The following is a 23,901-nucleotide window of genomic DNA, read 5'->3' on the forward strand; positions in this document are numbered from 1 at the left end:
GGTTCGTGCCCCGGTCCGGGAGGATCCCACATGCCGCGGAGCGGATGGGCCCGTGAGCCATGGCCGCTGAGCCTGCGCGTCCGGAGCCTATGCTCCGCGACGGGAGAGGCCACAACAGTGAGAGGCCCGCGTACAGCAAAAAAAAAAAAAAAAAAAAAAAAAAAAATCCATTTTGGACCTACTGGGATCTAATTTATGGAAATGAGCAGTTATAGTCACCAGCAAGGGTACACTGGGGAGGAGAGGTGACAGCCTCCCCGGGCCCGGCGATGTGCATTGAAGAGGGCTGACAGTTCGCGAGGCCAGCTGTGGCAGATGTGTCCCCCGCGTGCCCCTGGGATTGGCAGCTTCATTATTGCTGTCGTCTGTGTTTGTGGAGTGCCGACCCTGCGCGCCAGCCAGGCCTTTCCCAGGTAGAGATGTTCATTGTAAGCTATTAATTCCCAGGCAAAGACAGAGTCAAGATGGAGGGCTGGCAGCTCTCAATGCCTCCGCTGGACTTTCTGCTTTAATTCCTCCTTGTCTGTGGCTCAGGGCTGCCAACCTCCATCCTGTCTGTTGCCATCTTGGCCCAGATTCCCCTCTTCTTTTTTGAATTAAAAACTTTCCCCTAAAGTTATACATGTTCTTAGTTCTAAAAAAATTCAATAAAGCTCCCCCTTGCCTCGCCAAGTTCCCTTTTCACTCACCCCAATCCCACTCTCTACAAGTGACTCATTTCTTTCTGATGTATCTCTGTGCATATATTTCCATGTTTTCTAAATCACGTCTGTAGAGCTTTTTCTTTATTTTGAAATCTAGGTATTGTCTGTTAACTTTCCACTGTAGAATATGCGGCTCTGGCTCTTCATGCATTTCCCTACCACTGCCCCCAGTACACACACACGCCTGGCAACACAGGCCCACTTCCAGCCACCTTCCTCCCAATGAGTTGTCACAATTTGTATTTAGTTCAATATTTGGCATTTACCTCATTTTGATAATGTCAGCATAACCCACGATTGAGCCATTGATTATATTATGATTATATTTCGTTCTTGTATAACTTTTTGTTTTCTCTGGAGTTGCTTATAGCCTTGTTTTCTGGGTACCTCTCAGTAATTCACCTGCAGGCTATCAAAACTGTGACTGTCTTCTCAACATTTTTAAACACATCTGTTATTTCATCAGTTTTGGGATTCCTCTAGGAGGCGTCCCTGTGGTCTCCAGCACCACTCCATTCTCCTGCTCAGTCTGGACTGGCTGCCCTCTAGACTGCCTTCCTGGTCTTTCTTCACCATCATCCCAGGGGACCCCTTTAGTCTCCTTATTAGGTTAGATCTTTGTTTCCTGTCCTTATCTTTTGGTGGGCATCATCTAGTGACTTCTGATCGTGGGTTCATGTCACACACATTCTCTGAGACTGAAAATGCCTTTTTCCTAACCTCACCAACAAATGTCAAGGTTGCAAGTGACCCCATTTCAAAACATCATAAAAACCTCTTACCGTTTCCCCTACCTTACCGCTCCCAGGGCATCAACATGTTTCTGTAGTCGTAGACTTTTTCCAGCTCTTAGGAGCATTGAGTATAACCCTGTAATCTATTTCTCACTGACGTCTCAGAACTAATAACAGCCTACATTGGATAGCCCTTTACTGTGTAGCAAGCACTGCCATAGACATACCTCACTGCAGGAGGCAGGTAAACATTACGAATGTTGTGTCTGAGGAAGCTGAGGCTAACTCGGGACCGCACTGTTCATAAATGGGGTATGCGGGGAGTCAGGGTTCTGACTCCCAGTGAGTGCCCGAGAGCTTGAGAGACCAACAACACGTGTGCTTGTGGCACCAGAAAAACAGAGGCACCACAGAAATTTTTGTTTTGATGAGCTTAGCCAGAATTTTGCATTAGGAAATTCTTCCAATGAGCTGTTTTTTGTATCAGCTAACATGTTTCGGATAAGTTTCACATTTTATGGTTTTATAAGTTTTGAAGTCTATATGGTAGGTCAAGGGAGCACCGTAATATTTTCAGGGTTTAGGGTGTCTAAAGAGCTTAATCAGGTTTGCTTCAGGTTAGATGATTTGCTCCCCATAACCCCACATCCACCTACTCTACCTTGATTAAATGAAGTTAATTTCTATAACTATGCTTTAGTTAGGTCCATCTTAGGAAACCAACTTTTAGGAATTGACCAAAAACTCCTGCAAGAATGTTCTGTTGACTGAACAGTTTTGCAGTTGAAAAGGAAGGAAAGGGTTTTATATGCAAATCACCAGGAGAGAATTTTCCACCTGTACTCTCTCTCTCTCCCTGACATTTTGCCCTGATCTTTATTCCATTTCCTTCCACCATGCTAGGGGGCTGGTGTTACTGATGGTGGTAGGTGGGAAAAGAAAAAGTCAAAACAGTAGAATTCCACTGACCTTTATCAGAGTTTATGAACCACTTTTGGTTTCCAGGAAGAGTAAATTGCAAGTGCAAAGGCCCTGTGTCCCTTTTGAGGCTCCCATTCCCTCGATGCTCTGCTTTCTCAGATAGCAGCTAGCTAATTTTTTAAGTACTTTTTAAAGTAATTTAAAAAGTAATTCCTGTTGAAGTACTCTGGATTAATGTCGTTTAAACGTAGCTTGAAAAACGTGTTTAGAGACTGTACCTTAATCCAAAGAGGGAAGAGAAGTAGTGGAATTTCTGATCATGGCAGGCAGGGGACTTCTGTACTTTTTCAGCCATGGGGAACAGCCCACCTAGAGAAGCAGCAAGGTACAGATGAAACAGGAAGTATTTGAGATCAGGAGGCTCCTCTGGTAACCCCTGTTGTCCTATCCTGGCTGCGTGATCGGAGTCACTCCTTACTGTAAATAGAGATAATATAAAACATGCATGCCTTAACCTGTATCTCAAATGCAGAGAGGATAGCAAAGTGCTTTGTAATGCGGTACAGTATGTGAAAGACATTTGCATCCCGGTAAGCATTAAATGCATGTTAATTTCAATTTCATTTCTTAACATTTTCATGCCAACATATAGTACTCTCACATAACTCCCTCACAGAAGGTATATTTCTGTACCTCATTTTTCCATACCTGCCAGAACCCAGATTTTCTTTCCTTGGATGCAGTCTGCATAAAATTAAATGTGTGTAAGTGTGTGTATCGGTGAGGGCTTGGGATTGCAAACACAGAGGTGGATTCTATTATCTTAAGTAGAAAGGGGAATTTAGTCAGAGTTTATCGGGGTGTATAGAATTGATATTCAAAATAGTAACCGATAGGGTCTGGCACTGTCCAGTCAGAAGGGGGCTGGAACAGGTTCCTGGTGGCCTCCTGCTGTTCTGGGCGTTAACCCCTAGGTTTCCGGATGATGGGGAAAGCTGGGCAGGTTACAAGGAAGGGGCCTTAGCCAGGACAGCAGGTAGATACAGTTGGGGAGCTTGGAGCCATGGCTATTTACTGATGGGAGAAGAAGTACTTCAACGTTTTTACCTCTGGCACGGGTTCACTAATGCAGATCCACTGAGCATCAGCTCTGGCTGAGAGAGAGACCAAGAGAACCAGGCTGGTTCCCATATAGGAGGGGTGATGCCTCCCGTATCTCTAACGAGACCTTCCGGGGAGGCCACTGTCACTGATTCTGCACATCACTGCTGTGAGGGAATTCCTAACTGTGCCTGCATTTTTGTGGCTTCATGCAGGATGCAAAGTCCTGCATGGGAACATCAGGCCGGCTGAGGGTAGGCATGCCCCCTGCCTGCCAGGGAATGACGAGGGCAACGTGACTTCCTACTACGACATAGCCAATGGGGATTCTTCCAAGGAGAAAAGGGCTTTGGATGCCGTGTACCCAATGTCCACTAGAAGGAAGGTTTAATGTCGGGACAAAGATGCTTTCTGTAAGGTGGTCTCTAAACCTGTTTCTCCTCCTTTCCTGCATCAGGAGAGGAACTCTGTAAACAAATCATCGTCGTCGTCACAAAAAGACCTTAAAAAACCACAAGGTGATCGGCAGTGTGTTGCCAAGCTCAAGGTCACCTTGGATTTTCATCTTGACTGCCATGCTTTCCTTCTCATTAAAATATTTGACAAGAATTCTTTGCATGGACGAGCAGCTCCAAGCACCCCAGACCCACACTGTTCTCACAAAGATGTTGTCCTGTCAGAGGAAATAATTGTGCCACCAGCTGAAAACCAGTATCTGTGTTATACACACATTAACACAGAAATCTGGTATTCGTACCGGTACAGTGCCAGAAGATACTGCACGACTTTTTGAGGAAATAACATATATTTCCTTCCCCTTATGTTACTTATGAGTGGCCTGAAAAGTAGGGTTTACATCTTCATTTATTTCCGGATCCCTGCTGCACTTGGCAAAAAGCTCTGATCACAGCTGACGGTTGAAAATGTTTATTGAGTTGGACAGTGGTGTTGGAAACTGCAAGAACATGACTACGTCCTAAGTCTAAGAAGTTGTATATGGGAGGAGGTCAAGTATAGTGGTTAGTATTACAGGCGGGATGACCAACTGTGCCAGTTTGCCTGGGACTGGGAGGGTGCCCAGGATAAAGGACATGCAGGGCTAAAACTGGGAAAGTCAGAGGCTACCAGACAACCTGGATTTGAATTCTGGTTCTACCACTTGTCAACTGCGTGACTCAGTTTTCTACTAGTATTTAAAATGCAAATAATGACACATTTATTACTGGGCTTTGGAAATACATATGCTAATATGTATAAAGTACTTAGGACCATGGTGGTTCAGAATACATGCTCAGTTAATGTTGACAAATAGTAAATTGTTATAATGCCTGACTATAATGTCTCCCACCAGAGCCCAGAAAATGCTTCCGTGAATATCATTCTTAGCATTTGTAAGTCTTTTTAAGATGCTGTGTGTTGGGCTTCCCTGGCGGTGCAGTGGTTAAGAATACACCTGCCAATGCAGGGACCACAGGTTCGAGCCCTGGTCCGGGAAGATCCCACATGCCGCGGAGCAACTAAGCCCGTGCACCACAACTACTGACCTGTGCTCTAGAGCCCGCGAGCCACAACTACTGAGCCCACGTGCCACAACTACTGAAGCTCGCGCACCTAGAGCCTGTGCTCCGCAACAAGAGAAGCCACTGCAATGAGAAGCCCACGCTCCATAACGAAGAGTAGCCCCCGCTCACCGCAACTAGAGAAAGCCCGTGTGCAGCAACAGAGACCCAACGCAGCCAAAAATAAATAAATAAAAATTAATTAATTAAAAAAAAATGCTGTGTGTTGTAAAATTTTTTACGTGGCTGTTGTACTATCTGACTCTCCCCGTGACGCACACACACACACACACACACACACACCCTCCCCAACACAATGCTGGTGGTTTTCATACTGGCAACTAGAGGATTTCCCAAAATTATCCAGGGGAAAAGAAAAGGAAAGTGGGGGAGGTGAGTGTTTAGCCTCCACTACCTAAATAAATACCATCGGAATGCCACCGTGGCTCTGATCTCTTTGATTTCCCCCTCTCTCTGATAGAAATGTTCCTTTGCCCCAATTTCATGAACAAGCTTAAATCAGTGTGTAAATATTTTGCCATCATTAGGGCCTGATTTCTTCATCTAAGTATTCAGAAGTCTTTAGTCCACATGTGAAAGAACACAGAGGCCTTATCATCTTACATGGAAACCAAGGCATGTGCTGAAAGCTAACCCAGGAAGGAATAATAGTGGTCTGTAAGGCAAAGACTTGCCAGCTCTCTGAGCTAGCACTCCCCTGAGCCAACGTGGCCCACTTGCTGTTAGCCCAGCCTTGCTTTTAACTGAGTTCCGGCTCCATGAGCTCAGATCATGAGGATGAAAAGAAGAAATGGTCGATAATCTGGGTGTTTTGTCTGTGCTGTCAAATATGTGGGCGTGGGGAATGTCTGTGTGGCTGAGTTCTGACTTTCTGTTATACAAGGCCTGAATCCTTTGTTTTTCTCCTTAGACTGTAAGATCCACTCAGGGTGAGCTACACTCAGAATTGTAAGGTAGCTGCAGTGTTTTCTTGTTTCCTCCTGCTTTTTAGAAGAAAGAAGCAAAGAAACAGGAAGCAAATTAATGGAAACCTTTAGTTAAAAAGATGTTAAAGAAACAGGATACGATAGAGTGTCAGTAAGCGTTACCTGGCTTGGTGTTTCCAAGCGTAGGACACATGTTGCTGGAGGGAGGTGAAAAGATTTTAGGTGGAGCATTAAATAACAGAGACTTCCATAGCGATAAAGACTCCCTTTTCTAGTCTTTAATCCCTTTACCTCCATCTGGAAGAAAGTCTCAGCTGGGTGCTAGTATGTCTCTTAACATCCCTCCAACACTAGCTAACCTGCCCCTTTCCCAAAGATCAGTGGCCTAAGGTCCAACCCTTCAGTAGGCAACAGAATCTCTCTGGAATTTAATAACATTGCTTTACTTGCTTTTTATCTAATTTTCATATTTGCCTTCTTTTCCATTTATGGCACTGCATAAAGTTTTTCTTTTTAAATAAAAGTGTGCATATTTAAAGAAAGCCATTAAGTCATTGTAGTAAGGTCAGTGTACAGATATGGCAAAACTCATAAAGGAAATCTGTAAATAGTCCAATTTTAGGAACCAATGACCAAGTCCTTCACTGTGAAGAGACAGCGTAATCCTTTCATTCATCCATCCAGTCACCCATGTACCCATCCATCCATCTTCCATCCATCCATCCACCGATCTTTCCATCCTCCGTTCATCCTTTCATCCACCCACCTATCCATCCATCCAACAAATATTTCTTGAGTATCTATTATGTTGTGCTGAACCCTGTGGATCAGGGGGCAAAGTCCTTGGTCTTAAGGAGTAGTAGGGGAGATAGACGGCAATCAAATCAACAAATGAGTATATAAAATAATTTCAGAAATAAAATGAAGGAAAAAAACCAAGGGACTAGAGAGTGACAGAAGGTTCTATTTTTGACAGAGTGGTGAGGAGAGAGCCCTCAGAGCATCTGAGGAGATGCCATTGAGCAAAGCTGGAATGAAGTTGGGTGTGAACTCTCATATATTTGGAGGAAAAGCATTTCAGGAAGATGGAACAGCCAGTGCAAAGTCCTGAGGCAGGAGGGTGCCTGGGGTGGTGTGGTTACAGCAGAGTGAACAAGGGGTACAAGATGTGACTGGAGGTCTGGGCAGGACTGGAGTCACGTAGGGCCTTGTTGGCCGTGGTGATAATTTTATTCCTAGTGAAATGGGAGCCATTTGAGTGTCTTGAGCAAAGAAAACATGATCTGAACTACGTTTTTAAAGGTCACTCCGGCTGCTGTGCAGAGAAGAGATGGGGAAGGGTGTGGAGACATGAGGAGGGTCCTACAGACTGTTCCAGGCTGTGGCTTCTACCCACACGGTGGTGTTGAGAAATTTAAGCACCCAAGGCTGGGGACCTTTATTAACCATTTCTAAGGGATGAGCGAAAACTGCCTAAGACTCTCTCTTCTTTCTACTCTGAATGGTCTCCACAGGTCTCCCATCCCAAATACACAGTGGACTGAACCATCTGCAAGTCTAACGTGTTATAATCCCTCTGTCCCACACTTCTAACTAGGTGTTTAAGAGAAGCCACATTCCCATCTCATCTCAGCAAAGAAAGCCCAAACCTCACCAAGGACAGAATGAGATTACTAGGAGATTGTGTACAATTCTCTTAAAAGAACCTGTCATATAATCTACCTTCCATCCGGCCCCACCCTTCTGGCAGTCCAGTCCATTCACTGCTGAAGATCACCAGAGACGCTCTTAAAGTGCTTCCTCGGACTTATCTTTTAGGCTCCATCAGCCAATTCTTATGATCCGATAACAGAAGCTATGCTCAGGAAGCTGTCAGGACCACCAGCTCACCACGTGAAAATGGAATTATCGGGCTGAAATCAGAAGCCATTTAAATCTTCAACAAGCTCTCACTACGGCTGTTGATTCAGGAGACTGTGCTTTCCCAGACACCATAGTATTCCTGACAGATGTTTTGCTTGCATGGAGGAGGTCTCTTCAGAGGGGTAATTTACAAATATCCAAGGAGGCTGAAACATCAAGAATCTGCAAATCTCTTGGTCCTGTTTCTTTGGAAGGCGCAGAAGAGAAAATGCACCCACAGTGCATCAGAGGTCCATCTTATCCTTCAGGAAAGAGCGAGACAGCCCCCTCAGAGTGTTTGCTCTGGGAGTATTCCCCAGTAAGCTTTATAACGTACTTGCTTCTTCAACTGGTGAACTGAAATGCAATCATCTTTTTTTTTTTTTTTTTTTTTTTGCGGTACGCGGGCCTCTCACTGCTGTGGCCTCTCCCGTTGCGGAGCACAGGCTCCGGACGCGCAGGCTCAGCAGCCATGGCTCACGGGCCCAGCCGCTCCGCGGCATGTGGGATCTTCCCGGACCGGGGCACGAACCCGTGTCCCCTGCATCGGCAGGCGGACTCTCAACCACTGCGCCACCAGGGAAGCCCCGCAATCATCTTCTTAACAATAAGAAGAGCTACTCTATTTTCAACACTCCATCATCCTGGCATTGAGGGAGTCACAGCAGGTCTCCCGTGCTCCCCAAACCTTCCGAGGGCTCCCATTCCCTAGAAATATCCAAAGTCTTCCCAAGGCTCCCCCACTTTTCCTGATCTGGTCCTCTCTTACCTCACTGATGTCATCTCCCACCACGCTTGCCCTCCCTTGTTTTCTCCAGCCACCCTGGTCCCCTTGCCGCTCCTCAGAAACTCCAGGCATGCTTTCACCGTAGGGTTCTGCACTGCCCCAATGCTTGGAATGACCCCGTCCACCGTATTCTATTGGCCAACTCATTGGGCCCCTCCAAGTCTGACTATACTGTGCCCTCCTAAGCTGTTCTTATTTTACCCCGACCTTTCTTTTTTCAATACTGTTTTCAACTAAATTCCATATGACTGTCTTGTTGTTTATTATTTATTGTCTTTTTCCACACTCGAGTATCAGTTCTACAAGGTCAGGGATCCTGTTGTGGCTGTTCTGTTTTGCTCACCCACGTATCCCACGTACCTCAAATAGAGTCCAGCACGTCGTAGTGCCCAGTAAATAACCGTTGAGTGCGGAATGGCTCAAATTCGTTGGGTGCTTAGTCTGCACTCATGATGCTGCACACTTTACACGTGCACATATAATCCTTAGCAATCAAGGAGAAAGATAATATTATTAACCACACTTACAAGTGAAGAAATTGAAGCAGAGAGAGGTGGATTAACCTGCGAGGGTCTCACAGCTAGTAGATGATGAAGCCGGGATTCAAAGCCAAGCAGTTAGCCCTAGAACACTAGTTCTTAACTCTACCAACTAAACTGACACAGGCAATGCCGAGAAGAGGATGCGCACTCAGCAGGCAGGTTTTGCTTACAGTAGACATCAGCTTGCTGCTCCTACATTCCTTCTCTTGCTGGCAACTGCACCCAATTTTCCTCTAGGGAGTCATTCCTTCCCCCACTTTCAGTCTATGGGACTCTATCCCTGAGCAGGGGCAAAGCTCTTGCTGAGACAAAGCCAGTCAGTACTGGTGAGCCTCAGGTCTTGGTGATTGGCTTAGGGGTGGTCATGTGACCCGATCAGCACTGAGAAAGCACTGACAATACGGCTTCACTGCTGCACGACCTGGAGGCTAGGAAGCTGGAAAGCTGGTGGCGCCAGCTTGTGAGATCACAGGGAGGCGAGTCTGGGTGAGAAGAGCACCAACACACAGGAAGTAGAGTCAGTGAACTTGAGAGAAGTCCTGAGGCTGCCCACTGGGCTTGTCTGAGGCCCTGAGAGGCTCTCCTCTCTACTCCAGCATCCTCTGTGGATAAGAGCGTCTCTCTGCAGAAGAACACCCCTTTGGTTTTCTGCTTTCATTTCTCTTTTCCCTTTCTTTCTCCCTTCCTTCTTTCCTTCCTTCCTTCCTTTTTCTTTTTCTTTCTTTCTTTCTTTTCTTTCTTTCTTTCTTTTTCTCTTTCTTTCTTTCTATCTCTCTCTCTCTCCCTCCCTTCCTTCCTTCCTCTCTCTCCCCCTTCCTTTCCTTACATTAACTGAGTGGCTACTATACACCAGAAACTATCCTACATTTAAATACATTTAAATACATCATCCCATTTTTGCAGCAACCATATTAGGTAGCCACATTTAATATTCCCATTCTATAGATGAAACCAGGCTAGAAAATCTGCACAGGGTCACCCAGTTGACTGAGTCCAATTTCAAACCCAAGCCATCTCACTCCAACCCATGTACCCTTAATCATTAGGCAAAACTTCCTCCCTTGTGGAGTACAGGGGTTTGTGTGGGGCAGGCCAGAGTGAATAGAAGGAGAAAGGGTGGCTACAAAGTCAGCTAGTGTGAATGCAGGTAGCAGTGTAAGGGGCACACTGGCATAGTGATTGAGAACCGCGCTTTGGATTCAAGCCAGCTCTGGTTTGAATTCAGCCTCTTCCATATACTAGGTGTGTGGACTTGGCACACTCCTTAACCTCTCTGAGTTCTTTTTTTTTTTAAATTAATTAATTTATTTTTGGCTGTGTTGGGTCTTCGTTTCTGCGCGTGGGCTTTCTCTAGTTGCGGTGAGCGGGTGCCACTCTTCATCGCGCCTCTCTGAGCTCTTGAATTCTCATCTATACCATGAAGATCATATCCCTGTCTTGAAAATACGTTGCCTGGTTTAACTGAGAAAATGGATACAAAGCATTCCTCTGTTATTTGGTACATAAGTGAAAGCCACTATGATAATAACACATATATAATTACTGTTAATAATTATAATTAATTAATAATAATCTGATTATTCGTAGTCACCCTTGGACCCCTCAGTCCCAGCAACAGTCATCTGAAGACAGAGAGCAATGTGGGTTTTCTCCCCTGTGACGTTAGCTGATAGCCCCCCTTCTAGCTTTACCCTTGTAACTGAAGACTACTTATATACGACTGAAAAACACCCATTTAAATTATGCCGGTTGAATTTTGTCAACCTTAGGAGGGAAAGTGTATGATGTGTCTCCTTCAGGATGTGACTGTGTATCAAGAGATGTTCTCAGAAATACGCACGTGCCCCAATGAGGGGCAAATTAGTCTGAGTCCTTCCGCGGGTGATGTCAAGCAGACAGCTCTTTCAGAATTAGCAATCTGGCTATGAAGCCACTGGGATTGTGCCACGGGCATAAACCTTCGCAAGTGGCGGCGGGGGGGCGGGGGGGATGGATAAGGAGGGTTGTACAAACAGAAAACATCTCCCAGATCTCAGATTAATGCAGCTGTGAAAAAAAGCGTTTTAATAAGTGTGTTCTCCAAATGGGGGCACTTTTCTGGAAAAACCTTTCTTTTCCATCCTGAGAGAAACAGAACGTTTCGGTTAAGCAGAAGCCACGGCGAAAATATTTTCTAAATACGTGTGTTTTCTGCGTGTCAGTTTCATTGAATGTTGTAGATGATTTTTGAGCCTGCGTGGGGCTAAGAGCTCCCGCAAAATGCTTCTCTCCGACCTGAGCCATCAGAAATCACCAGACCTGTTTTACATTTGGGGGTTTCCGGCTTCCCTCCTTCCTTCCCCACTTCCTATGACTTTACGTTTACAAAAGACTTTACGTTTGTGCGTCAGCACCGACCAGAAGACCACTTGAAGTTAAAACACTTTGCCAGTTTCCATTTTCCTCACAGCATTCCTTTCCGCTTCTAATCTTTCTTTAAAAAACCAAAAAAAAAAAAGAAAGAGAAAACCTGATTTAAGAAAACTTGATCCATTTGGAGCAGACTGGCCCCAGCTATCCCTTCCTGTGCTCCCCGAGACAGAAGGAGTTGAGGCAAGAGGGCCTAGAAGATTCCGGAGGGATTGGGGTGGGAAGGAGAGATGCCAAGAGAGGGCAAGGGTGAATGGGGCCATCTCCACGGGGGATGTTCAATAACTCTCTTACTCTTTATGCTGTGGGACAGGGTCTCATTTGCTCAATTTGGGGTGACAGCAGCCGTTTTTGTTCCAGTGGAGCCAGAGTTTTAAATAAGTGCAGCTCTCAGAGGCCGCAAGCCGCGTTCGTTATCTTAGCCATGGGAGGGCATGGAAATCGGAGGCGTTTTGGCAAGGGCAACATAAATCCGATGTTTGTGAGGGGCCGACCCAGCCAGGGAGGAAGGAATGCACAGTTTTCCTCCGACGGTGTGATTTCCTGCTTCTCGCTGGAGTGGCCGTCTGGACTCCTGCAGAAGCAAAATGTGCATCAATTACTTGAAAGGAAACCAACCCTATTCCTAAAGGTTTGGCAGCAGAAATATTCATTGTTGAGAAAGGGGAAGAAAAAAAAAAAGCCTAATGAACTCCCCTCTCTTCGGTGTTTCCAAAGGCCTCTTGTGTGGGTGGCTGCTTTTTTTTTTTTTTTCTTCCAGAGTTCTTAGGGACTCTCATTAGCCCCTCAATAAATGCTACTTTAAGGGCTTGTAACTTTGTCATTAAATCTTCGCTCCAAGATGAATTAAGGCTGCAGCCAAGAAATGCCTTGCCCACCCCTACCCCACAACCAGCATCTTTACAATTACCCAAAAGGCAGGAAAACAGATTTGTGGGCCATTTTTAGTACTCGTTTACGCACCTTCCTGTCAAATAGTGATTAATTCAGGGCCACTTAAGTTTTCCAAACTTTCATCTGTAATGGGCATGTTGACATTTTTATTTGAATCTCTTTACGCCATCCAAAATCATCTCCTTCAGCAACAGAAACTGTTGGTTAATTGCCACAGAGCAGCTGTTACCTCTTTTCCGTCGACAGCCTCTTTCGGGACGGTTTTGAGCTTGGTGCCTGCAAGAACACACGGGCCGGCGACAGAGGGTGTCAGGTGGATTGATTGAATGGCCCCCTTGTTCCTGACTGTCTGTGTCTACACCGGTATCAGGGCCAAACAAAGCCCTCCGCCTCTAAATATAGCATTTTCTTTGGCCCCGGGCCCTCACTGTCTTGTTTTTCCATTCTTCTACGCTCTAAAACAAATACAAGAGAGCTCCCTTATAACCTGACTTATTTTTACCCAGATTTGCATATTCCTTGGGTCCGTTGGAGTCCTGGAAATAGAAGTTCATGCACAATTAATCTCATTTTCTGGTTAATTGAAGGCTAACCAAAAAACAGCTTTGAAAAATTCACTCCTGCTACACAGTCTTCTGGAAAGTGTTCAGACACTTTCAGAAAAGCAGAGTCTCAGAACTGAGAGAGAAACAGGCGTCTGTGTGCCCAGATCCCTATGAGGTAGAAGGTGGCACCTACGGATCCAGCCGAGTTACCTGGACTTTCCATCTTCTGCCCAAGCCATCCAGTTTTTGAACAGTTTTTGTTCTTGGATGTTTCCTTCTTGTATGTCCTGCCTTAATTATTAGTGAAGTCCCGTGAATAGGTTTTTTTTAAATTTTTCGCTCGATGGTGTGGGAGCCCCCAGGCCTTTAGGATCCCACGTTGGCTACTGTCCTGTCGACGTGGAGGTCCTAGCACCTGGGTGTGATTGGGTGGCCCTGTTGGAGCCGAGAACCATCTGTAGCCATCACAGACTCTCCAAATTTGTCGTCTTATCATCTGCTTTTCTCCAAGAGTGGGCTGAGCTAGACCGATCCAGATATTGGGCATCCAATTAGATGAGATCTGTTCATCAATTTTGTGTTCTAGTGCAGTGAAAGGACAGCCCTTACTGAGTGTTGGTATAACCTGAGGCTGAAAAAGAAAAAGAAAAGGCAAAAATGGCTAATTTAAAATGATCGACCTACTCTTTTCAGATTGTAAAAGTAATATGTGTTATAATACGTTCACACAATACAGAAAAGTAAGAGAAAGTGAAAGTTCCCTAAAGTCCTACAGAAATATTTTATAATTAAAGAAGAAGCATCTGGCCCAGGCCGGGCCCATGTGGAGGTGGTATGGCCTTGAATCTAGATGTGATTACAGGTCGGGCTTCTACAGTTTAAGCTGTCAACCCCACCACCTGCTTCCTCTGTCTTCCAAGCATTGATAGAAACTCCAGGCAGCCTTCCAGCTCCCCTGGAAGGCCCAGCTGAGAACAGTGTTATTCAGGGACATCTAAGGATCATGACAGCCATACACCCCTCGAGGCCCCAGAGTTCTATCTTTGGATCAAGCTGGACACCAGAATCCTGCTCATTTGTGCCGGATTTGTTTAGCCCAAGGTGAGGAGTTCCACAGCACACACGTGGTCAATCATCTGCCCTCTTCTCTGCCCGGCCTCGATGTGGCCTTGAATTCTTCTCACAACAGGCTCTGTGAACCACCAGGCAGCTGGAGTGGGCACTAGACAGGTGCCCATTTGCCTTACTTTTTTACCCTTGCTCTGGAATTTAACAACTGCATCTGCTCTCAAGTTGACGTTGAACTTCTTTTTCATTGCCCCCTTATGAAGAGCCTTGAGTGTAAAGTTTATTTTACAACAAAGTACCTGGGAAAATGTTTCTCCCCTCTGAAGAACTGTATGCTCAAGTGAAGTGAGCCTTTGTCATTGGTCATCATTCCCCTTTCACTCTTGCTGCCAGGAAGCTCTGAGTCAGATCCCAATGTTCAATGGTAGCAGACATAATGAGCCTTATGACTGCCCTATTCGCAACCTCCTTTTTTCATGTCCAGAGTTTCTGTCTCTAGCCTATGTGTTTTGGTTGCGAACTGCCGCACATCAAAGAGACAAAAATATAAATAGACACACAAATTTAAAAAGTCATGCTGCCAATCTCGTGCCTTGTGAACACAGTCCTCCGTCTGGGAGCTCATTTTGTTTTCCTTCATGCTTAAAAACACATCCATGGCTTTGGACTCTATCTAAGAAAAGAGATTGGCTGCCAGAACAATGTAAGGAGAAATAAAACTGAGTTGATGGCCTGGATGTGGGATGTCTTTATTTTCAGCCTTTTGAGAATGTTCTTGTGGCCCATTTTACAGATAAGCAAGGGCAGACACGAAGGAGGACTGAGCTTCCAGGGGCCACCGGAGCCTGTCTGAGTGGCGTGTCACCCTGGAGACCTGCCTCCAGGCTGTTCTGCTTTGCAATCTCCTGCAACCTTGTCCATTTCAACAGTGCTTCTGCGCTCCGGGTCCTTCCAAATGCTGCTGGTGAGCACAGTGAATTTCTACTTTGTTTAGCAGTCAGAATCGCTGAGACTTTTGAAAAGCATGAAATCTCCAAGGGAAGGAACACGTCCTTTAGGTACTAGGCTTCCAACCCCCCAATATGGAGAAACAATCTGCATACACAAAATTAGAAAAACATACACAGAATGGTTGTTTAAAATTCACAGCTGTCAACATCAAGTATTGTGTGTGAGAGAAAGAATGTATGAAACATCGGGTTAACAAAATAGCTGCAGATGGATGGGTTTGAGGCTGGGCCGGGGCTGGCATTGTCTGCACCATTTGCAGAGGCTCATTTGCATCGCAGGACAAAGGTTCCCTGTTGGAGACCCTTTCTCTCCAACCTCCTCAAAAAGGCGGCTCACCATCCGCAGTGAAGATAGCCTGCCTCCGTCCTCCCATCAGAAACCTACAGGAACGAGCACAAATCTGTTATTTTAACACAACGTGGGCACAAAGTGGTGTTTTCACTCCGAATAAAGCCAGGGGAAGCCAAAGAATGGGGCCTTTTATTTGCAGGAGATACTCAAAGGAAGTAGGATTGAACTGTAGGCCAGCATGTATGAATAAAGTTGTTAGAGAATTTGCAGCCTGTGGTCTGGGAGCTCCACTGTAAGTTTGCCGACTGTCAGCTTGAAGCACTTTGCGTCAGAATGCATAATTGCACCTGTTAATGACATTCTTTTGCCCAGTTCTCCAACAGAGAATAAATTCATTTTCCCTCTACATTTCATACTGCCTGGGAGAGAAGACTTTTTTTTTTCAATTTAATAAACATGATTGACAACAGAAAAATGCAGATTTAATTTCTTTCTATTATGACTGTATTTTGGAGTCCGGAATGCACACATGTATTTTGCTGATGATTTTGCAACAGCCCATCAACAATGGCATTCATTCCGCAAATTCTAAAGACCCTATCTTATGACTCTTGTAAGAAGTAGCTGGAAAGTGGCACGAAGAAATGTTTAAAAATACACTGAGACTAAGGACATTTTAAGCACCATGTCTAACGTGAAATGCCAGGGTAAAAAGGGCATGTCAGTGGTAAAGGCCAGCCTCTGAGGCCAGGGCAGCCTCTGAGATCATCACTTGGAAGACTGGGGCTCCCATCCCACATTTTAAGGGGGTTGAGCTCGAAATGCCTCAGTCTTTTACCACTGCCTTTGAACCAGGAACCCTTTGAACTTCAAACTTGGCTAAGCCCCACTGGGCAGCTGGTTTACCCTTTGCCCAAGGTCACAAGGATTGTTAGTAAGAGATGTGAGACCAGCACCCTGACCTGCCTGGATTGTGGGAGGGAGCCTGGGGTATCCATCCCCTTTCCTCTCTCTCCTTCCCTCCCTTCCACCCTTTCCCCCTCCCTCCCTCAGTCCCAGTGCTCCCAGGAAGAAAGGTTAAGAGTCCTCCTTTCCCCATATGGGTGGGGAATAGCAGAGGAAAGATGGCCGTAACTGAGGCTGAGAAACCCGGAGGACATGGTGATTTCTGAGGCTGTGGCCTGAGGCGCCATGAGTCTGGGGGTGGTGACTGTCCAGCCCTGCTTCAGAGAGGGGCCCCATGATGTAACGGAGGGCTTTGACCCCAGCTCTTTAAATCAGGGGCTCCTTTAGGGGCGCCCCACTGCCATTGTTTCTAATGGCCTTAATCTCAGGCCTGAGGGTCAGTTTCAATAATTTTTCTTTTTTAACCACTAAAGAAACCCTAATGTTTTAGTAGAAGAGAAAGGAAAAAAAAAGGCAATCTCCCAGAGCATAGATAATCTCCTCTTGATCTGGTCTCCCCGGGCCTCTGGCTTGCAAAGGTCAGCCTTCATGATGGTTCCGGGAAGATGGGTGTGGGAATGTCCCCACTTGGGTTTGGGAGAGCATGCTAAGGAGTGGGTGTCCCTGCGAGATCTTCGGAGACCTCAGCCCACGCCTGCCAGTGACAGCTGTGAGTGTCACCTGGCGCAGAGCCGCAGACTGGTCTCCACGGCGCTTGCGGGCCGTGGTGTCGCACGGTCATATATTATGCGTCCAAACGAGAGGTCGGATGAGATCATCAGGGTGAAAGAGCTTTGTAAGCTATAAAGCACTGGACCAACGTCAGTGCGTTTTCATCATTAGTAGGACAGTCCCTCTTCTGCCAAGGAGACTATTAAAATTTTTTTTTTGGTCTGAGTTTTTTTTTTTTTTTAATTGTTAACAAATATTTATCAAGAGCCTACCACTGACCAGGCACTTTAGAACAATAAATTGAATCGTGTCGCTCCCTGACTTGAACCACTCCAGGGCTCCTCATTACATGCAGAATAACATTCATAAGAGAGACCTGGCCCCGAAGGGTCCCCATCCTCATTCCCCTCCATCGCCCACTTCCCTCCTCTGCCCCAACCGGGGCACCCTGCTTGCTGCTCCCCAAACATGTCAACCTCATTGCACCTTAAAGCCTTTGTACATGCTGTTGAATCTGCCTGGAGGACACCCTCTTTCATCCACTCAGGTCTCCGTTCAAATGTCACTTCCTGCAGAAGGTTGCCCTTGACTATACTCTTTGCAACCACCCCTATACCTTTAACTTCCCACCTTGCTAGGCCCTCCCCTAGGGATTTTCCAACTGAAACGAGAGAGAAAAACTGTTTTCCTTTCTAATCACAAAGCTGTGAGGATGTGAGCTGGAAAGAGCCAGCAGCAGAAGTTCTAGCCTCATGGCAACAGCCACAGGAAGAGAAATGCAGAGACAAGAAGTAGTGATGGAGATACAGAGGTAAAGAGAGAAGGGCCAGTTCTAGCTCCACTCCCTCCCTTCCCTCCAGTCCTGAGCCACTAAATCCCCCCTTTCTGCCTAGGCTAACTCAAGCTGGGTATTTTTAAAGCAACCAAATGTGCCCTGCTGAGTCTATTTTTAAACGCGTTATTCGGTTATTATAAAATAAGCACATACATTTAGTCAAAAAATGCAAACCCTCCAGGAGATTATCAACTGAAAAGTGGTCTTCCTGCCTGTCCCCCACTCCTCCCTCCGCCTCCCCCACTGCCCCCTTCCCCCCCCCCGCCCCGCCCCAGTTTCATTCCCTAGAGGTAACTGGCAACCACTTGTTAAACTGATTATCCTTCTTACTGTCATTTGACCAACTTCTGGCAAGCATTTTGAAAAGCAGCAGAAAATCTTTTGTAATTTTGATTTATCTGATTGTAATATATATTACTCTCGTAGATTTTCAAACAATGGGTTATTCAGTCATTTATTTCAGTCAGCTCTGTCTGCATTAGTAAATGTTTTGACATTAGCCATTTATTTCAGAGATGAATGATTCATTTGGGTATTTCTCAACATCATAGAATAATACTGTGGGTGAGGGCATTGCTGGCTTTTTGGCAGGGACTGAGTTATTCCCTTTCCCATTCTTTATACTCATCATGGTGCTTTGCGTAGAGCAGGCGCACAGTATGTGTTGGAAGGGATGAAGAACGTGGTGAAAAGAAGCCCAGGACAGAAGGGGAAAGAATGAAGCTTTACTGAGTGCCTTCAAAGTACCATGGGCTTGGCATGCTTTATCTCTTTTAGTTGTCGCTGTAACCCTGAGTGACTCTACTCTCTGTCCTTCTCCAGCTGATTCTTTGGCTTTTCATTTCATAACGTGGCTACTCCACAACTCTCCCACTAATTTGTTTTGCTTAAATTAGCCAGGGCTGCTTTCTGTTGCTTGCAACTCAAGAACCCTAACTAACAGAGAAATCAGTGCATGAAAAGTAGGGTGCAATGGACTGGGCAGGAAACAGATGTATCCCCGTTTACAAATGAGGGAGATGAAGTTACAGAAACACTCAGTGCTTTGCTTCAGCCCACATAGCTAGAAAGTGGCCAAACAGGAATTAACTCAGGTCAGGGTACAGAATTTGGTCCTTTCCACCACTCTACAGCCAGGTGCCAAAATGGCGTGTCTTAGACACTTAGGAAACAATGTTTAGATGGGATAAATCATGCACTATTCTCCTATTTATCTTTCATATCTCCAAATGTTTCATGTTTGTCCCATTCCTCTTGTGCTGCCTTCACTACATAGTTCAAAAGAAAAGAATACGGACCTACCAGCTATGGTGAATATTGATCATTTGTTTGTTTTAGGTCTGACTCTTTACCTCACGCAATATTACAAAGTGATCAAAAGCAGAGACTCCAGGGCCAGATTTCCTACACTTGAATCCCAGCTCTGCCACTTGTTGTGCAACTTTGTGGTATGTGATAAGTTACTTACTATCTCTGTGACTCTGTTTTCTCATCTGTTAAATGGGTATAATAATAAAAGCTCATGTCTCCCAGGATTGTTGTAAGGATTAAAAAGTTAACAGATCTAAGACACTTAGAACAGAGCCTAGCACATAATAGGTGCTGTGTTTGTTATTAATATTTTTCCTTAATTTATTATTTAAATTTTTAAATTACATTTTAAGGTTTGGAAGAAACTGAGCAGATGAAATGTTTTGAATTCTGCAGGTACATGTGTGTGAATTTTGCAGTTCAGAACAGTAGCTTAGAGTCTGTGATTAAGGCATAGGTCTGGAAGTAACAAATGACTAGTAGCCGTAGGAGTATAAATAGAATACTGCTTCATAGATATTCTAATTATTCTTTCCTCTTTGACATGATTCCGTGTTTAGCTGCGTAACATTAAGCAATACTTACACAGTCGGGAAAGGGCAATTTAGAAAGATCAGACCCAAGGATCTTAAAACCATGATGTATGGTTCAGTGAAAGTATAAGTAGGTCAGATACTTCTAACAGAATTAGCTGAAATTATGCAAGCTGTTATATTGGATATTACTGTTTGAACATTTTGTATAAACGGCAGTAATACACATTCGTCTTTAGAGGATGAATCAAGACTTAAAACTAATTCTGGTGAATTAAGAATTGTATTTTCCAGGAATTAACTACCACAATTTGACTGCAGCTGTAAAAATTTTATTAGGCAATACATCTGACCTCAAATTGGAAATTTGTGTTGGAACCAGTTTAGGAAATAATTATTGCTGTGCTGTTAATTTTATATTTGCCTAATAAAACACAGCAGGAGCGACAGGGTAGGGTGAATGTAACAAAAGAAAGCCCTTGGACATGCTTGAAACAAGTGTTTTCAACCTAGCTGGAACACCGACGAGGAATGAGTATATCTGATGAACGCTGTCCTGCTGACGCTGTGGAATTAATAGTTCATGGCTATCAGACTGTGAAAAAGAAACGTATTGATGTTGTTTGTATCACTCACACCAGCCAATAAGAAGCGTCACCGTGTGCATACCTTAAACCGTTTGCCTTGGTAAGGTTTAACTTCCTGACGCACCTCTAACCTAACAGGAACGCACACATACATGCTGACGTTGACACTCATCCTACCTGCTTGTTCCTGTTTGTCCAGTTTGCATTGCGAAGAGTATGAGTAGAGAAAGACCCAACTTCTCTTGGACGCGTGTGGTTGCTGTCAGCACTGCCTCACGGTTGTGGAGAGAGGGAATTATTTCATGCCAATGTGTGAATGGCTATTACGCTTCCTTCTGCTAGTATCATCTTCTAGTATCTTCTAGTAGCATCTAGTATCTTCTAGTTTCACCTCAAAGACATAATTTGAGGTTATAAACTGTGTCCGTGGCTACTTGGTACTGGTTGCTGTGGGGCAGGATTATCCAAAAGTTGGGACACAAGCTGCCTTTGGGATGGAGTATCAAATACCATAGATTCACACCACGAGAAAGTTATTCCCTTAACAATCCTCTCACGATCCTTCTGGTTGTATCAACCAGGACATCTCAGTTTAGTGGTAGGATGTCTTTAACACCTTTTAAACTCGTTTACCTCCAGTTTTACCAAAGATTGGGGAGGGCTCAGGCAAAGCTGTGTAGCTAGTAGCTACAATAGTAGCTAGCTAGAGATTAATTATGTTGATTTGTTTGCCCTGCTTTTTTTAATGGCTGTGGTTGATTTAGGATAAATGGACATTGTTTTTCACTTATGATAGGGGTTGAGTGTCTACTTTAAAATAATTGAAACATAAAATAATTTAACTGGTTTTAAGAAAAAATATTAGGTAAATATCAATAAGTAGTCCTTGGGGGCTTCCCTGGTGGCGCAGTGGTTGAGAGTTCGCCTGCTGATGCAGGGGACACGGATTCGTGTCCCGGTCCGGGAGGATCCCACATGCCGCGGAGCGGCTGGACCCGTGAGCCATGGCCGCTGAGCCTGCGCGTCCGGAGCCTGTGCTCCGCAACGGGAGAGGCCACAACAGTGAGAGGCCCGCGTACCGCAAAAAAAAAAAAAAAAAAAAATAAGTAGTCCTTGGATAAGACAAGGACCTGGATAAGGCAGAATCAAGAAGATTGTTCTAAGAGGCATAAATGGCATGCTCAAAGAATTAACTGGAAAGAGGTTAATGAAATGACTAGTTACAGACACTTGGGCAGGGTGAGGGGGACCAAATAGTCTGGTGAACACTCAGAACTAGAAACTATGGGAAGCCATTAGCCTCTGAGGGCTGAGTGTGAGGGAAAGGAGGGGTTTCCCCAGAGCTACATGAGACCTGGGACTTAGGAGGTGGGAAAGAGTTGCCCCATTGGGAAGCAGGGAAATAGACACCCTGACCTCTCCCTGCTTCCACCTTCCAACATGCTGCTGGTGACCTATATCAGCCCAACCCAATCAGAAGCCAAGGTCAAGGGAGAGGCTGGGAGATGCAGTCCTCGGAGGTCAGCCTCCTAGGGCACAGAGCAGGGTGGAGACGGAAGGAATGGGGGCCGGCAAATGGAGAAAAGCCAGAACAGTGGTGCTGAAGTGACTGAATTTGGGACATTCTGCTGTGCTGTCTAGGGAAGGGGCAAATGGTGATGGTGGGAAAGGGAACTGACTTTTGAGATCCTACCCTGTATTCTCCACCAGTCAAATATCCTTCACCTGCTTTATTTCATTATTTATATCATGAGTGGACAGATAAGATGAACAAAATTCACCTCTGAAACTCTTACCTTGCAAGAGAACAGAGCCAAGTGATAAGTTATTAGCAGATGAATGTTTAGTTGAAAGCCACTGCAGGAGGGCAGCCTAGCTCACCCACTTGCTTTGTAAAGCAGAGCACAGCAGTTGAGAAGAATAGCTTAGGAACCCACCTTGCTGGGGTTCAAGTCCCAGCTCCATCATATATCAGCCGTCTGTTATTGAGCGAGTTATTTAATCTTTCTGTGTCTCATTTTATTCATCTACAAAATGGGAACGTGACAGTTCCTACTTCTTAGGGATGCTCTAAGGATTAAGTCGGTTAATACAGATAAAGTTCTCTGAACAACATCGGGCACATAGTAAGTGTTCAATAAGTCTTTTGTAGCAACGTTGTTGTAATTGTTTTGGTTTCATTTTGCAGATGATAATGATACTCCTTCTTTCTTTGGGGCATAAGTAATAGCACTAATGCTGAGGCATAAAATAATTGAATAAGAAAGGATCTTTCCTCCCCAGTATTTCTTAACTGCAGTAAAACCTTAATAGGTCAGAAGGCGTGATACACCAGTAACTGAGACCTTGGGTAATCAAGGAGATCAGAACTCCCTTTTTATTCTAATATCTGTCGAAATATTGGGTTGGCCAAGAAGTTCGTTCGGTTAGTGGATCTGTTTTCCATAGTTCTTCGTGAAAATGAAAAATGTGGTTTTTATTGGTACTTAAAGCCGAACAAACGTTTTGGCCACCCCAATATTTTCTAAGATGGGCCAGTCCACTTAGATCACCTTGTGAACACAGTAGTGAATACAGCTGAACCTTCTCCTGGAGACCGGAAGCCTGAGGGAGCTGAGACCCATGGTTCAGAAGATGTGGACTTACCCTTCTAGCCTGCGGATCAAGAATGGGTATTAGGGGCTTCCCTGGTAGCGCAGTGGTTGAGAGTCCGCCTGCCGGTGCAGGGGACACGGGTTCGTGCCCGGTCCGGGAGGATCCCACATGCCGCGGAGCGGCTGGGCCCGTGAGCCATGGCCGCTGGGCCTGCGCGTCCGGAGCCTGTGCTCCGCAACGGGAGAGGCCACAGCAGTGAGAGGCCCGCGTACCGAAAAAAAAACAACAACAAAGAATGGGTATTAGGTTGAACATCCCAGGCACTAATTTTAGAGTATTTGTCCTTAATCTACACTACAAAGTGCTATTTTATTATCATTTGTTTCTTTCTGATAAGATGAAGAAAATGCCCTGGAAGGCTAAGGTTCTCCTAGCCCAAGGATGCTTTAAGTGGAAAAAATCCTGCCTTTAATTTGTGTGTGTGTGTGTATGTGTGTCTGTGTTGTGGAGAGAGGGTGCCCAGGATGAGGCATGGCTCTGACCCTTGAAGAGATTATGATTATAATGAGGAGAGTGAGGCAAGATCCAGCTCAGACTCTTCTGACTGCCTTACGCCTGGTGGGCCTGGGGTGCAGAGGGAGTCCCCGAAAGGCACTTTCTCTTTCTGCCGGAGATAGAGAGTAAGTTGGACAGACCAGAGATCACCTGGGTAAGGGACTCATTTTTGAGCTGGATTTGGAGGGAAAAGTAGGTTGTTGAGAACTGGAGACGGGTGAGAGGAGTCATTTATGATAGAGAGAATTCTGCAAGTAAAAAAGACTTAAAGTGAGGACATTACCGAATAGGATTCAAACGCAGCAAACATCTAGCTTAGCAGCCATGTGCTTTGCACATTGTAAGCAGGCTCTTGATGTGTTTGTTTTATTGAATAGAATATGGCCTCCATTGTGAGAAATAGATCAGGAAATACGATTTGGGTCAAATTATGAAGAGTTTTGGATGCCAAGC

General features: G+C 45.2%; 1 long non-coding RNA gene across 1 annotated transcript in view; it reads left to right on the forward strand.

Moving 5' to 3' along the window:
• The window catches only part of LOC307179053, a 181,921-nt gene that overhangs the window by 105,926 nt on the left and 52,094 nt on the right, over nucleotides 1-23,901 (forward strand). Inside the window, exon 4 of the long non-coding RNA XR_013825321.1 lies at nucleotides 19,206-19,315. This is a non-coding gene — a long non-coding RNA (uncharacterized lncRNA). The remainder of the gene's footprint in view (nucleotides 1-19,205; nucleotides 19,316-23,901) is intronic.

This window comes from Stenella coeruleoalba (genome assembly GCF_951394435.1).
Source record: "Stenella coeruleoalba genome assembly, chromosome: 20".
In the NCBI taxonomy this organism is placed as follows: domain Eukaryota; kingdom Metazoa; phylum Chordata; class Mammalia; order Artiodactyla; family Delphinidae; genus Stenella; species Stenella coeruleoalba.